This window comes from Carya illinoinensis, chromosome 3, assembly GCF_018687715.1.
Source record: "Carya illinoinensis cultivar Pawnee chromosome 3, C.illinoinensisPawnee_v1, whole genome shotgun sequence".
Classification (NCBI taxonomy): Eukaryota; Viridiplantae; Streptophyta; class Magnoliopsida; order Fagales; family Juglandaceae; genus Carya; species Carya illinoinensis.
In genome coordinates, this window is record NC_056754.1 from 38,145,856 (window position 1) to 38,160,473 (window position 14,618).

The window sequence follows — 14,618 nt, forward strand, 5'->3', positions numbered from 1 at the left end:
CTATATCTTTTTCTATTTTGGTGAATGGGGAGCCAAAAGGACCAGTGTATCCAACTTATGGCTTGAGGCAAGGAGATCCATTATCCCCTTATCTCTTTCTATTATGCACTGAGGGACTTGTGGCTTTTTTTTTTTTTTTTTTTGCAGCAGTATATAAGCAAGTGGAAGGCATACAAATATGTAAAAGAGCACCCAAGATTAACCATCTTCTATCTACAGATGATAGTGTTCTATTTTGCAAGGCTACTTTGCAAACAAGCTTAAATATCCAACACTTGTTGGAAATCTATAAGCATGCTTCTGGACAGAAGGTGAATTGTGAGAAGACCTTATGAACTTCTGAGGTGTGCAGTAGCATCAACAATATGAGAAGTGTCTTGGCCTTCCTCCATTGGTGGGAAGAGAGAAGAAGAAGGCTTTTTCTGAAATCAGGCATAGAGTATGGACAAAATTGAAGGGCTGGAAAGAAAAATTGCTATCTTATGGTGGTAGGGAGGTATTGATAAAAGCTGTTGCTTTATCAATTCCAACCTATACTATGAGTTGTTTTAAGTTGCCTGTTATTTTACAAGGAACTAGAGAATATGATGACCAAGTTTTGGTGGGGGCTGAAGAAGGAAGAGAATAAAATTAGATGGGTGAGTTAGGGAAAGATGTGTGAAACAAAAACTAATGGGGGAATGGGGTTTAAAGATTTGCATGTATTCAATCAAGCCTTATTGGCAAAGCAAGGATGGAGAATTTTAAAAGAAGAAAGTAGTTTATTGCATAAGTTATTTAAGGCAAAATATTTCCCAGTTTCAAGTTTTCAAGGGGCAAGGTTAGGGTCTGCAACATCTCATGTTTGGAGCGGGATATGGGAAGTAAAACAAAAGCTGTTGAATGGGTGTCGATGGAGAGTGGGGAATGGACAGTCAATCAATGTTTGGACTGATTTTTGGTTGCCAAATCACAAATTGGTACAATCTCTGCCTGAAAGAAAAATAGTACAAGGGGAGCACCTAGTGGCAAGCCTTATTGATACTCACACGAAAAGTTGGAATGTGGAGAGTAATAGCCCTATTCCCACCTACAGAAGCTACAGAAATTTTGAAGATAGTGCCAAGTGCAGAGAGCAGACCTAATTGCATTACTTGAGAACATGAGAAGAGTGGTCGCTTTAGTGTGAGAAGTGCATACAGATTCTTCAAGTCTACTAGACAATCTAATCAAGTGGGGGAATGCTCTAATGCTGAGGAACAAAGGAAGATATGGAAACATATTTGGATGCTGAAAATCCCTAACAAAATTAGAGTGTTTGCCTAGAGGGCTTGTAAAGAAGGACTACCAAGAAAGAAGAACCTAAGAGATAGAAAAATCATTGTCAAAGCCTTGTGTCAATGGTGTAATGTGACAGAGGTGGATGTTAATCATGCTTTGGTTACATGCCCTTCTATGAAAGATTGTTGGAAGATGTACTTTCATGGTTTGAGGGTGGAGGAACAACAATCTGACTTTTTGCAGATAGTAAGCAGAGTGCAATAGATGGGAAATAGAGGTGAGCTAGAAAAGTTTTTCTTAATTGCTTGGGGGTTGTGGTATAGAAGGAATAAGAATATATATGAGAATCAAGCTCTCCATCTTGGTCAGACAATTGAATATGCTGTGTCAATGGCTGAGGCATACCAAGCAGTAAATAGTTTGACAGATCAGAGTATATAGCAGTGTGGATGGACGCTACCTCAGAATGGTTTTGTAAAATTGAATGTGGATGGAGCTACTTTTGCATATCAATGCAGTGCTAGAGTGGGGGTGATTTTAAGGAATGAAAGAGGTGAGGTTATTCTCTTAGCTAGTAAAAAGGAAAGAGAGGTTAATGATCCCATTGCGATTGAATTGATTGTTGTGCTGCGAGGCCTTCAGATTTGCATTCCATTGGGCATACCAGACCTGCTCATAGAGACTGATTCGTTGCTGTTAGTAAATGAAGTTATGAGTGACACAAAGACAATGACACCTTTTGGCAACACGATCTATGAAATTAAGAGGTTGATGAAGTATTTCCTAAAGTGTGAGATCAAGCACATTGGAAGAACAGCTAATGAGGCAGCTCATAAGTTGGCTAGACATGCATGGCATCTTGAAGACTTAGTGATGTGGTGGTATTAAGGTCTTGAATGTATTGCTCAAACCATTTAGTCTGAGTCTTTGATGTAGTGTTGAATGTTATTGGAATAAATTTCAGATTTCTTGTCAAAAAAAAAAAAAAAAAACACTTCTTCCTGAATAATAATATTATACACCATCATCAATTCATCATTTATATCTAAATATAATGAACCAAATATGGTTTGTCGCCTAACTAAAATATATATCTTAACAAATACAAATAACTAATATTTGAGATAAGCCTTCGTATCTACAATTCGGGTGGGATTAGTCCTTCTTTCTAGGGGAACTCTGCTTCGCTACATCTGTATCAAAGTCTACAGCTTTGGTAAATAAAATCCCAGGTAGGATAACTATAGTGAGACTTCAAAGAAATCCAAGTAGGTTAAATAAGAGACAATGGTGAAAAATATGAACGCACTGTTTCATATAAATAAATCTGTGAGCACATATTTATGCATGGTGAGCAATCATCTTCAGAATAAATCACAAGTATATAAGCATGGAGAGGAATCACTATCTGAGAAAATCTCATATTGATAATGAGAGACGCTCATAGCCAGTCGGGTGGCAAACTTTCTTTTACACCCATGAATAAAAACATTGCCACGATTAGATTGCATTAAAGTAGAAAATAAACCACATGCAGGTAATCACAATATTTTATTATCTTTGTCCTATCACTTTCCCTCTTTCTCCCTCGGAACACATTGCTCTCTCTCTCTCTCTCTCTCTCTCTCTCTCTCACCCGTTATCTTGCTTAGATTTCTATTGAGACATAGCTCAAATTTTTACAAAGGAGGAAAGCTCAAAGAACAAGGTTGTTTCTTTAATTCATATAACACTAATGAAAAATAGAGAAGTATATAATGTATTAAAAACAAATTTACAGAATGTGATATTCAAAATAAAATCGTCATTTTCATTATCCAAGCTTTAATATTGGTTCCTATGGATAACTATATCAATAAGATTTCATTCAAAAATACATTTTTTTGAGTTGTTTAATGGATTTTGGAACTAGAACATAGCTATGAACCATGATTTTTTTAGTCTCCAAAATCCACGAACAGAGGTATGCACCACCATTTTTTAGTCTCCAAAATCCATGAAAAAAGGTATGCACCACGGTTTTTTAGTCTAAAGATGGCTACAACTCTTAAAACTATGGAACGATCGTCACATCATACATATAAAAATTGCAAACTAGATCAACAACCTTAAATACTTAATATGCAAAATAAACAAAAAAAAAAAAAAACAAAACTTCAAGTAATGGCTAAAATCCAGTGGGTTCCAGATTGAATATGGGTTCCTAGCAAGACGGAGAGGAGAAAGAGGAGAGGGGAGAGAAGAGAGAAAGGGAAAAGGGGGAGATTAGAAAGAAGAGAGTACTTTGAGGAAAGAAAGTGAAATGAAAAGAGAGAAGATGGAAGAGGAAAAAGAATAGAGCTGATTCAATAAGGTAGAACACCATAAGATATATAAATCTCATAAATATTGAAATTCTATTGGCTGGTGTAAATTGGAGAAGATCACCTGACTGGTTCAGAGCTTTTTTCATTGATAATAGCTGGCCTATGCATAATTTTACTATTTTAAATAAAAAATGATCACAATTATATAGTATTAATAATTATATTTTTTTTTTTAAATTTTGAGATATATTATATTTCTCACTTCATTCGGAATTTTATCTTGAACGGGACTTGAAGTGGGGAAGAATTGTAAAACTAATACAAGGTTGAGATGTGCAGAAGATAGACTTCAATTGAAAATAGAAATAGTAAAGAAAGATATGTTTTGAAACCAAAGCGAAGTAAAAGCATGTGGCGAGGGTTGTTATTTAAAGGAGGTTGGCCGTAAGAAAGAAGATAAGCAAACTGGTGTGAACACGGGACAAGGAAGGCTAACTTGAAAGCTAGCATGAAGAAAAGTTCAATAAAAAAATGAAAGAAAAGAAAGAGTAGACACATACAAGATGCCTCCAATGCGGCAATGCAGGGGATTGAATGAGAAGAAGTAAAAATCTGGAGTTCTACCTCCAATTTAGTAATTATGCTAATGTTTTGAGAGTATTGTAATTTCTATTTTTTCTCAATTTCTTTTAAATATTACTTTGATTTTTATTTACTTTCAAATTTTACATTTTATTTTTACAAACATATCTAGTTAAATTTTTAACTAAAGTTGATAATGAAACTTCATTAAAGATTAGTAGTATTATTCATGATATTGATTTTTTGTTCCAATTATTTATGCGTTTAACAATTCATTGTTCTACTTTATATCAATTGATAGAGCTAAGTTTTTGATATAAGTTTAATCATATTTTTCTTATAATTTAGAATAATATTAATCAGTGGAGAGATTGATTCATAATTTTGTTAAAAATAAAATCTTATATCTTTTGTGATTTGCTTTGACAGATACAAGTGGTGATTTGAGCGAAGAAGAACATATTTTAGATATTTTCTAAAAACAAAAGAGGTTTCAACATGATATTTTCCATTATACTAAGATTAATTTCTAGATTATCATGTAGATGTTCGGGAAGACCAAATTATCAAAAATATATTACTATGAATTAATGAGATGGATTCCAAAACCTTAGTTCATTCTCTACCAGTAATTTATTCTTTGTTTAGATTAATTATCCATCTCAAAAACCTTAGTTCATTCTCTACCAGTAATTTATTCTTTGTTTAGATTAATTTGAATCTTTAGGATTTATTTTAGTTCTTTTAATTATGATTAGTTTATTAAATTAATTATTTCTTATTTTGATTAATTGATTGTTTAGTTCTTAATTTCTTATTTTATTTTATAACTCATCTTTCTAGACTATATTAGAATTTATTTGGTTTACATTTGATTGGTTTTCTACATTTTTACAAACCTGTCCTAGTGGATTCAACCTTGTTCTTGTTAAACTATACTTCGATATGGTTTGTGCATTTGCAAGTACAATTAAAATTTTATAAATTTTTGACACCGTTGCGAGGGACTTGGTTAGGAAAACACATTGAATATTGATTAAATTTATTCTTCTACTAGTTGTAATTGGCTTTTTATTAAAAAGTAGAAAAAAATTTATAAAAAAAAAATTAAATATTGTGAAGTGCATGAAAACGTGGATACGTGAAATACACATTATCTTATTAGTCTAGATTCTTTTTCTTTGTCTATAATGGGGAAAACTTTGAGGATGCAAAAACTCTTAGAGAGCTATTTTCACCCGTGACCACCAACCCTCTATCATGTATAGTGTTGCCTACAACTACTGAAGCATACTTTGTGTTGAAGCCACAAATATTTCAACTACATCCTACTTGTAATGGTTTTGAGAGAGAAGATCCTTACATGCTGTAAAGGATTTTTTTGAAATTTATGCTACCTTTATATTCCAAAACTTCATTGATGAGTTAATTCGCCTATGCTTATTTCCATTTTCTTTAAAGGATAAAGCAAAAGCTTGGTTTAACTCTCTAGATTCTAGATCTATCACTTCTTAGGATATTCTTGTCACAAGATTTCTCTTTAAGTTTTTTCCAATGTTAAAAACTAATGCTTTGAAAAGAGAGATTGCTGATTTTTGTCAAGAAGATAATGAAAAAGTTTATGAGTATTGGGAAAGATTTAAGTACTTCATTTTGAGGCGTCCCCACCATGGTTTTGAGACATGGAGATTGGTGCAATATTTTTATAACGGTTTAACTTAGGTACATGATTGAGTTGATGAATGATGGTGGATTTTTGAGTTTAATAGATGATGAGGCATACAAATGAAAAATTTCTTGAAAATTTATTAGAAAACTCTCAACAATGAGATTTGTCTAATTGTAGAAAGAGATCATCCGAGACAATTAAGAAATGAGGTTTGTATGAAATAAGTGAAGATCATGATTTTAAAATCAGATTAGACAATCTCACTCATAAGGTAAAAGCTTAGACTTTAAGTAGAATCATGAATTCCATCAATCAAGTTCAAGATGAAATATGTTCTCTCTGTGCTAGTCGCATGCATATGATACAAATGTGTCCTTCCACACAAATCTACTCAAAGTTACTCAAAGTGCTTTATTGAGTAAGCAAATGCAAAAAATAATTTTGGAAAGCCATTTGCTAGTCCTTTTTCAAAAACATTCAATCCTAATTGGCAGAGCCATCTAATTGTTCTTGGAGACAATCAATCTCTCATGAATTTAGGTAGACCTCAGATGCAGGAACAAAGCCAAGTTCAAACACCAAACCCAATTTATCCTTTTGTTCTTCAATCTACTCCTCCATTTGTCGCACCACCACGACAACAATCATCCTTGGAGGAGTTTCTTAAGGTATTCATGCAACCCCCTAATCAGACCATTCAGTAGATGAAAAATTCCATTTAGATGAATACCCAAGGAATTTTAAAATTAAAGAGTCAAGTTGGTCAGTTAGCAACCCATGTTGGTGAAAAGGAGAGAAGAAAATTTCCAAATCAACCTATACCCAATCCAAAAGGATAGTATGCCCTCAATAATTTATCCAGTTCTACTCAGGGACATGAACGCGTTCAATCCATTACCACTCTTAGGTTGTGTAGACAAGTTGACAATCAAGATAAAGTACTAGAAGTTGAGAAGTTGTAGTCCATAGAGAAAAAGAATTTCAACTCAATGTCTCTCAAAATTCATAATTCTAATCCTTCTGAGCTTATTAAGAATTTGTTCCCAGAGTCCCATTTCCTCAGAGGTTGGAAAATCTCCAAAAAAAAAAATGCTAAATTTGATGATATTTTAAAAGTGTTTAAGCAATACAAATTAACATACCATTCATTGATGCAATTTAGCGAGTACATACGTATGCAAAGTTTTTGAAGGATCTTGTTACAGTAAAAAGGAAAACTAATGGTCCAAAAAAGGCATTTTTGACTAAACACGCTAGTTCTATTATCCAGAGTAAATGTCCAGTAAAATACAAAGACTTTGGATCTCCTACAATTTCATGCAAGATTGGGAATCATTACATTGAGAAAGCTCTATTAGATTTTGGGATGAGAGTGAACCTACTACCGTATTCTGTATATTTGCAGGTAGGATTCGAGGAGCTAAAACCCACTTACATGACGCTTTAGTTAGCTGATAAGTCTTGTTAAGATCCCTAGAGCTTTTGTCGAGGATGTCTTGGTCAAAGTTGACTCATTCTATTTTCCAATGGACACTAACTGGGACACTTTGATACAAGTAAGTCGTGAGAACTTTCTACAAGCCTGTCATACTCATTTTGGATGAAATTTGATATTGCCAAATGATATAAGGAACGAATCAAAATAGTTCAAGATCGAAATATATTGAGAAACAATTTTGAACTAGGTCAAAAAGTTCTTCTTTATAATTCTTGTTTACATCATTTCCTAGGAAAACTATGATATAGAGTGACTGGGCATTCATAGTGCACATAGTGTATCCAAATGGGATAGTTGAAATTGAAAATCCTAAAAATGGTAATATTTTTAAAGTTAATTGTCAAAGTTTGAAACCATTTTTTAAAATTGAGAGCTTAGAAGTTGAAAAACTGCCACAAGAGGATTCTGCTTATAAGGATTAATATGCATTTTTGTTATAATGTGGTAGATAAGAAAACAAAAAAGAAATTGAAAAAAATGCATTTATTTTTCTGTCTCTTCTCATTTTCAATTGATCATTATTTTAGTAGCTAGTTTTTCCTCTTTTCTTTTTTGCTAAAATTTTGTAGGATATAAATTTTCAATAATCAGCTTGATCAGGTAATTCTCTCCTCACCCACCTCTATCGCTCTAAATTCTCATGTCCTATTATATTTTGGTTTGCACATTGATGACATCTATTGGAGCATATAATCTTCACATTTAGGACAATGTTTGGTTTAGGTTGGAGGAGTTGTTCTATTTTAAGTCAGTATCAATTGTTGGTGATATTTATTTTCTTTATTTTGTGTCGTCATTATTTTTGTCCTTAAAAAAATTCTTGGCACTAGTTTATATGGAGTTCATTATACTACTTCTATATAAATAGTTTCATTGTTTTCATGCTCACTTTATTGCACAAGCACATAACTGCACATATATGACCTCTTGTTTATGTATAAATGTGGTTATAAAATCTTGAGATAACAATGTGAAAACCATTAACCCCTGTGAGTTTTGAGCCAATCTTTTTTTTTTTTTTTCAGAGGGTTATTTTTCTTCTACTCTAAATATTTATTCTTTTGGCCAAATGGAAATCAATTTTTTATACCACATTTTAATCCCAAAAAGTCATGGATGTTGAAGAATTATGCTAGTTTTTGAGAAATGACATTAGACCATTTTTGTTTACTTTGAACCTCCACTTTCTTTTCTTGATACATTGTTATTAGTCACCCTATTGAGCCTATTGATTAGTCTTTCTTTCTTAAACCTTTTGCCCAAAGTGTTTCAAGAATAGACTTGTTCAATTACATCACTATGGTGAAAGTATAGTGAAAGTGTGGGGATTGCAAATACAAAAAATGAAAAGTTTAGAAAAGGATGAAAAAAATCAGCAAAAAGCAAAGGAAAAAAAAAAAAAACAACCAAAAATATATGGTCAAATTAAAGAAGTGTACCATGAAGAATATATAGTGTATTATTGAGGAAAAAAAAGTTGGAAAGAGGAATGAAATGAAAATGTCAAAGAGAGTTGAAAGTTCAATTATTCTTGAAAACACTTTGTTATTTTTACCTTTATCCACATATTGTATATTTATGTTCTTTTGCCCTACATAACGTGTCAATAAAGTCCTTATTTGATCTTGAGGATTTCATAATTTAGATATTGACATGACTATATAATAAAGTGTGGTAGAAATTCTCCTTTCAGCATCCTTTCATAAGACTATTTATTTTTTTTCTTACCAAATGTTAATTCTTCTTATAATTCATATGTGCGATGTTTGATTTTGCTTACATTTTACCACTCACATGTTACATTGTTAAGAGTGTTATACTCCATTCAGGTTGATTTTATTTGTTGAATGTAGACCCTAGTGAGATTTGAGTTGAAGCATGTGTTCATATAGAAATTCGAGTCATTATTATCTTGAATTAAGGTGTATGTATTTTGTCGGCCAAAACTTTCACTCATAGTGAGTATTAGATTCATGTGAAATTTCTATAGTATTTGTAGTGTTCTAAACTTTCATTAAACTTTTTGCTAAGAAAAAAATGAAAAAAAATTAATTTATTATCTTTAGTTTTAGTCACTTTAATTGCTAGAGGCTAGCAATAAACTAGTTGGGGAGTGTGATAGTAATTGAATTGTGCATACTTTTACTATTTTAAATAAAACATTATCACAATTACGCAGTGTTAATAATTAATTTTTTTTAATTAATTTTGAAATAAATTATTTTTGTCACTTGACTTTGAATTTTATCTTGATCAAAACTTGAAGTGGGGAAGAATTGTAAAACTAATACAACGTTGAGGTGTGTTAGAAGATACACTTCAATTGACAATAGAAATAGCAAAAGAAGATAAGTTTTAAAATTAAAGGAGGTCATAAGAAAGAATATAAGCAAACTAGAGTGAACAAAGAACAAGTAAGAGGCTAAAGTGAAGAAAAGGTGAATAAAAAAAAGGAAAGAAAAGTAAAAGTAGACACGTACAAGAATTAACGCCTCCACGGCTTATAAATAGAAGAAGATGGTCTTGGGGTCCTTCATTTGTGCTTAGAAGGGTGTCTCTCGTCAAGATATTATGGGGTCCTCTCCTCATGTGAGAGGGTGAGGTTTTTGTCTTTGCATAAGCAAAGGTGGTCCTTCAAATGAGAGTAGTGTGGGGTCAATGGACACTGATCTGGAGAGGCTATGGCAAGGTTTCTCCTTAATTGAATCAGAGAAACAAGAAGTGGAGTTTCAACAGTCAAATATTGAATGAGAAGTTGGCAAAGAAAAACTCTGCCTTAAGTAAATGGTCATCTCGGATAAGATGATCAACAAAGAGGCTTTTCATGCAACAATGTCAAAGGTTTGGAACACTACGGGGTGGATACAATTTAAGGAGATTGGATTAAACAAGTTCTTGTTAGAGTTCCAACTTGAACAAGACAAGTTCTTGCATGGAGGACTTTGATGGGTCCAAAGATCCAACAAAGATTGTATTCTCATTTGAGGTTTTCTGGATACAAGTTTGTAACATGCCATTGGGGAGTATGTCTCGTGACATAGGTTTGCAGGTTGGTGCTGGAATAGGGAAAGTGCTAAAAATAGAAACTGATGAATCTAGCTGTGCATGGGGACCTTTCTATGTATGAAAGTGTGTGTTGATATCACAAGGCCTATGGTCAGAGGGAGGTTTCTGAAAATTGGTGACAAGCAACTTTGGCTGCCTGTTAAATACAGAAGGCTCCCATCCTTTTGCTTCCACCATGGGATGATCAAACATAAAAATGGAGTCTTCTCAATGGCAACAAGGGGAAAAAGTGGCAAGATCAACAATGAGTATGGCCCTTGGCTTCATGCTAATCCTCCAATGGCAAACAGTACCTCCACCAAGAGATATGAGGGTGGTGGTCTGAATACAAAACCACCGTATCAGTAGCAAAACCAACCAGGGGCGGAAGGTGCTCATGGAAAGAACAATAGGGTTCTTGATTTCAGGTTTTTTTAGCTGTCAAGGCCCAACTCTCAGTTCCCAAGGAGCAATCTATCCTAAAAAGACAAGTTGACTTGCCAAAAAAGGAAGGCCTCTAGGAAATGAATATAGGGAGCCCTGTGCAGCTGAGGATCAGAAGGGTCCCTCAATCAATGGAAAGGGGATTATAGACAGACACAATCAGGGAGGACTTTTAGGAGATGGGGATTCAAGATAGCAGGCTGTTGGGGGTGCAGGAGCTGGTTTATTGTTTGCTGGTCACAAAGCAAAATCTCATAAAGTAGATATGGGGTCCTCAATAGCCTTTCAAGTTAACTCTCTAAATCATGGGCCTAACCAAAATCATATCTTTGAAACTAATTAGGAGTGTAACCGGTCCGGTTTGGTTCGGTTTTGAACAAATTTATGACCGAACCATATGTACCGGTTTTGTATTTTTTAAAACCGATTACACATCGGTTACCCTTCTAAACCAGTACTCTGGTTTTACCGGTTTCCGGTCTGGTTCGATTCAGTTTTACCGGTTTTAATATACTATATTATATAATATAAATAATATAATATATTATAATATATAATACTATAGTGATAATATATTGTAGTATATTATAATATATATTATAATTATATTATAGGCTATAATGATATTATAATATATAATATAATGATATATTATATTATATTATAATATATAGTGATATAGTATAACTATAACTATTAATATGCCTATATAATATTAGTATAACTATTAATACAATAAGCAAAATGATATAAGATTTTAAAATTTAATATTATATTAATTAGTAATTTATCATATAGTACAAAACTATTTTATATATAGTTATATATTATATATAAATATTATATACAATATAAAAAATTAAAAAATATATATATATAAATCAGTCCGGTCCGGTTTTAGAAAAAGAAAAATTGGAACCGGACTGATTTTGACCGGTTTTAAGAAAACTAAAACTGGTACCGGACCGAACCAACCTCGAGACCGAACCGACTGGTTTGGTCCGGTCCGGTCCGGTTTACCGGTTTATCGATTTTTTTTAACACACCTAAAACTAATACTAATATCTTCAAAATAACATCCAAATATGCAAATAAGAGATTTAGGTTTATCACATAAAAATATCAAAGCCTTTGGAGTAAGATCAAACCATTTTCTCAAAACAAAAACTATTTTTCCACTTCCAGTTTTCAAGTTTCTAGATCTAAGGAAATCTATTATAAAAACTTTATTCATGCAATAAAACCTCAATGAAAATTCATAAACACATGCTAAAAACACTCCATAAAATTTTCTGACCAAAACATGTCTATTAACTTGGTCACAAATTTCAAAACATAACATACTCTCCAGTTTCAAGCCTAGAATGACCTTTCTATGGTTAAAAATACTTTTTACCTATCAAATAATGAGAAGAATAAGATATCATTAGAAACTACACTCAAATATGAACAATTTTTATGAATACATCATCGTGAGAAAATGCTTACAAAGGGTTGAAAATTACCATGTAAAAAGACCCAAAAATCTGCCTAAAGAACTCTTTTGGGTTTCTCTCAAAGAATGGGGGTGAAGAAGTAATGAAAGGGAGTGAAATGTATCTTACACAACTTTAGACCTCTGGAGAGGGAAGGCATGGGCTTGAATAACCCTTGATTGGAGGTGCTCGTGTCACATAAAGTGAACAATGGTGAAAGGCATGGACTACCTGTAGCAGCTGTGAGGTATGGAGGGTGATGAGGTGGATTTTTCCTTCACATCAAGACACTATTGGGTGAAGACAGGGGTAGTGGATGGCATACTATGTGGGGGAGGAAACATCTTCAATAAACTTTTCCAAGCTGACTAAATTCGTGGGCCTTGGTGGGCCTCAACCAAGTGGGTTTCAATTTGGGGTTTAAAGGGGGTTTGGTTAGGGTTTGTGATGCTATCAAGCCCAAATCTAATTTTTATTGGCCCAATCAAATTTTCAAGTTTAAAAGGTTGGACAATGATGTCATAACAAGAATTTAATGAATTAATAGCATGTAAAAGTGATTTAATCAAGTGATTAAACACAATGCTAGAAATTGGATCAAAAAGGGTTTGAAGGACAACCTTAGGGTTTGGGGAAACCGTTTAGGGTTTCGATTTCAACCAAACTTTTGTGTTTTCAATTGGATTCCAACCATTTAAGATTTCTCTAGGGTTGAAATGTTCTTTGGTCTAGCACAATTCGATTGATCAGATGAAACAATAGGGTTTCGCTTACGAGGCATGATCTCACACTTTGATTCCTTCCCAATCCATCCCATGGTTTCTCTTTGTGCCAAGTTTCTAATACTATTAACCAAGTGTGGCTCAGATCTTGTCAAGAATTCAAATAAAACTTTTTTCACCTAATTTGGATATTCCACACTGTGTTTTTTAAAACACTATGCTAGGTGTTACTATTGAGCTTACTATTCACTCTGGGAAGGTGAAAAATAAAGTTTGCATTGGAAAATCTTAAATATTTATACAAACCTAACTGTGCAATTTTTTTTTTTTTTTTATCAAAATTCAATCCTAGAGTGCCTCAAAAAAAGCAAAACACTTTTTCGAACAAGCGTATCGTCCGAAAAGTGAATATGAGATTATTGCACCATAAAATTCTAAAAAATCAACTGAGTCAATTGGTGTAGACCATAACATATTCTGACACTTCTAACTACCTTAAATAAATAAAATTGCACTTCTGACACCATAGTGAGCGATAACACTGACTATGCTAACAGACTAAAACCTATGTGATTAGTCGATTTGAGAAAACTTACTAGGTTTTCACAAGGTTCCTAAAGCCTCAAGAAATTCAACCGTTTAATTTCTAGTGAGCTGTTACATTATGAATTCCTTGTAATGACTTTTGGTCTCACAAATGTTCCTTCTACTTTCCAAGGTCTAATGAATCATGTGTTTAGATCTATTCTAAAATTTGTCATTGTATTTTTCAATGATATCCTTCTCTATAGCAAGGATTTACACTCTCATTTGGAGCATTTGATAGTTGTGTTGCAAACTTTGGAAACTCATCAGCTTTTTGCTAAGCAATCTAAGTGTAGATTTGCTTGTGCTGAGATTGAGTATCTTGGACATCTCATTTTTTATGTGGGTGTAAAGGCTGATCCTAAGAAAATGGACTCTATGATTAAATGGCCAGTTTGTAAACACCGTAAGTATAAGGGATTTTTTAGGCTTAATTGGTTATTACAGAAAATTTATTAGAGGTTATGCACAAATAGCTACTCATTTGACAGCTTTATTAAAGAAAGATTCTTTGGTATGGAGTACAGCAGCTACTTCTACATTTCAAGATCTAAAAATTGCAGTTTCAAGCCCTCTTGTGTTATCATTACCAGACTTCTTTAAGGCCTTCATCATTGAATGTGATGCTTCTAGTAGTGGTATAGGAACTGTGTTGATGCAAGACCAACATACAATAGCTTTTCTCAGTCAGGTTTTAAAAAGTAGAAAGACTTATTAGCTCTAGTTGTGGCAGTCAACAAGTGAAGACCTTATCTGTTGGAGGCCTCATTTATTATCAAAACTGATCACCATAGTTTGAAATATTTTTTGGAATAGAAAGTTGGGACAATTGCTCAGTAGAAATGGATACCCAAGCTTCTTGGGTATGAGTTTTCGATTGAGTACAAGAAGGGTGTTGGAAATAAGGTTGCAGATGCTTTATCAACGAGAGAATCTGATGTGGCTTCCTTTTCTGCAATTACTTTTCCTAATCCTACCTGGTTAACATAATTAAAGCTTGCTTATGGTGATGATCCAATAGTGCAGCAACAA

The 14,618-nt window shown here is 33.2% G+C and overlaps 1 non-coding gene across 1 annotated transcript; it reads right to left on the minus strand.

The window, feature by feature from the left end:
- Positions 1 to 5,715: 5,715 nt before the first annotated feature.
- LOC122305926 lies at positions 5,716 to 5,824 on the minus strand. Its single transcript, XR_006241357.1, has one exon. It is a non-coding gene; the product is annotated as a small nucleolar RNA R71 (small nucleolar RNA).
- Positions 5,825 to 14,618: the final 8,794 nt, after the last annotated feature.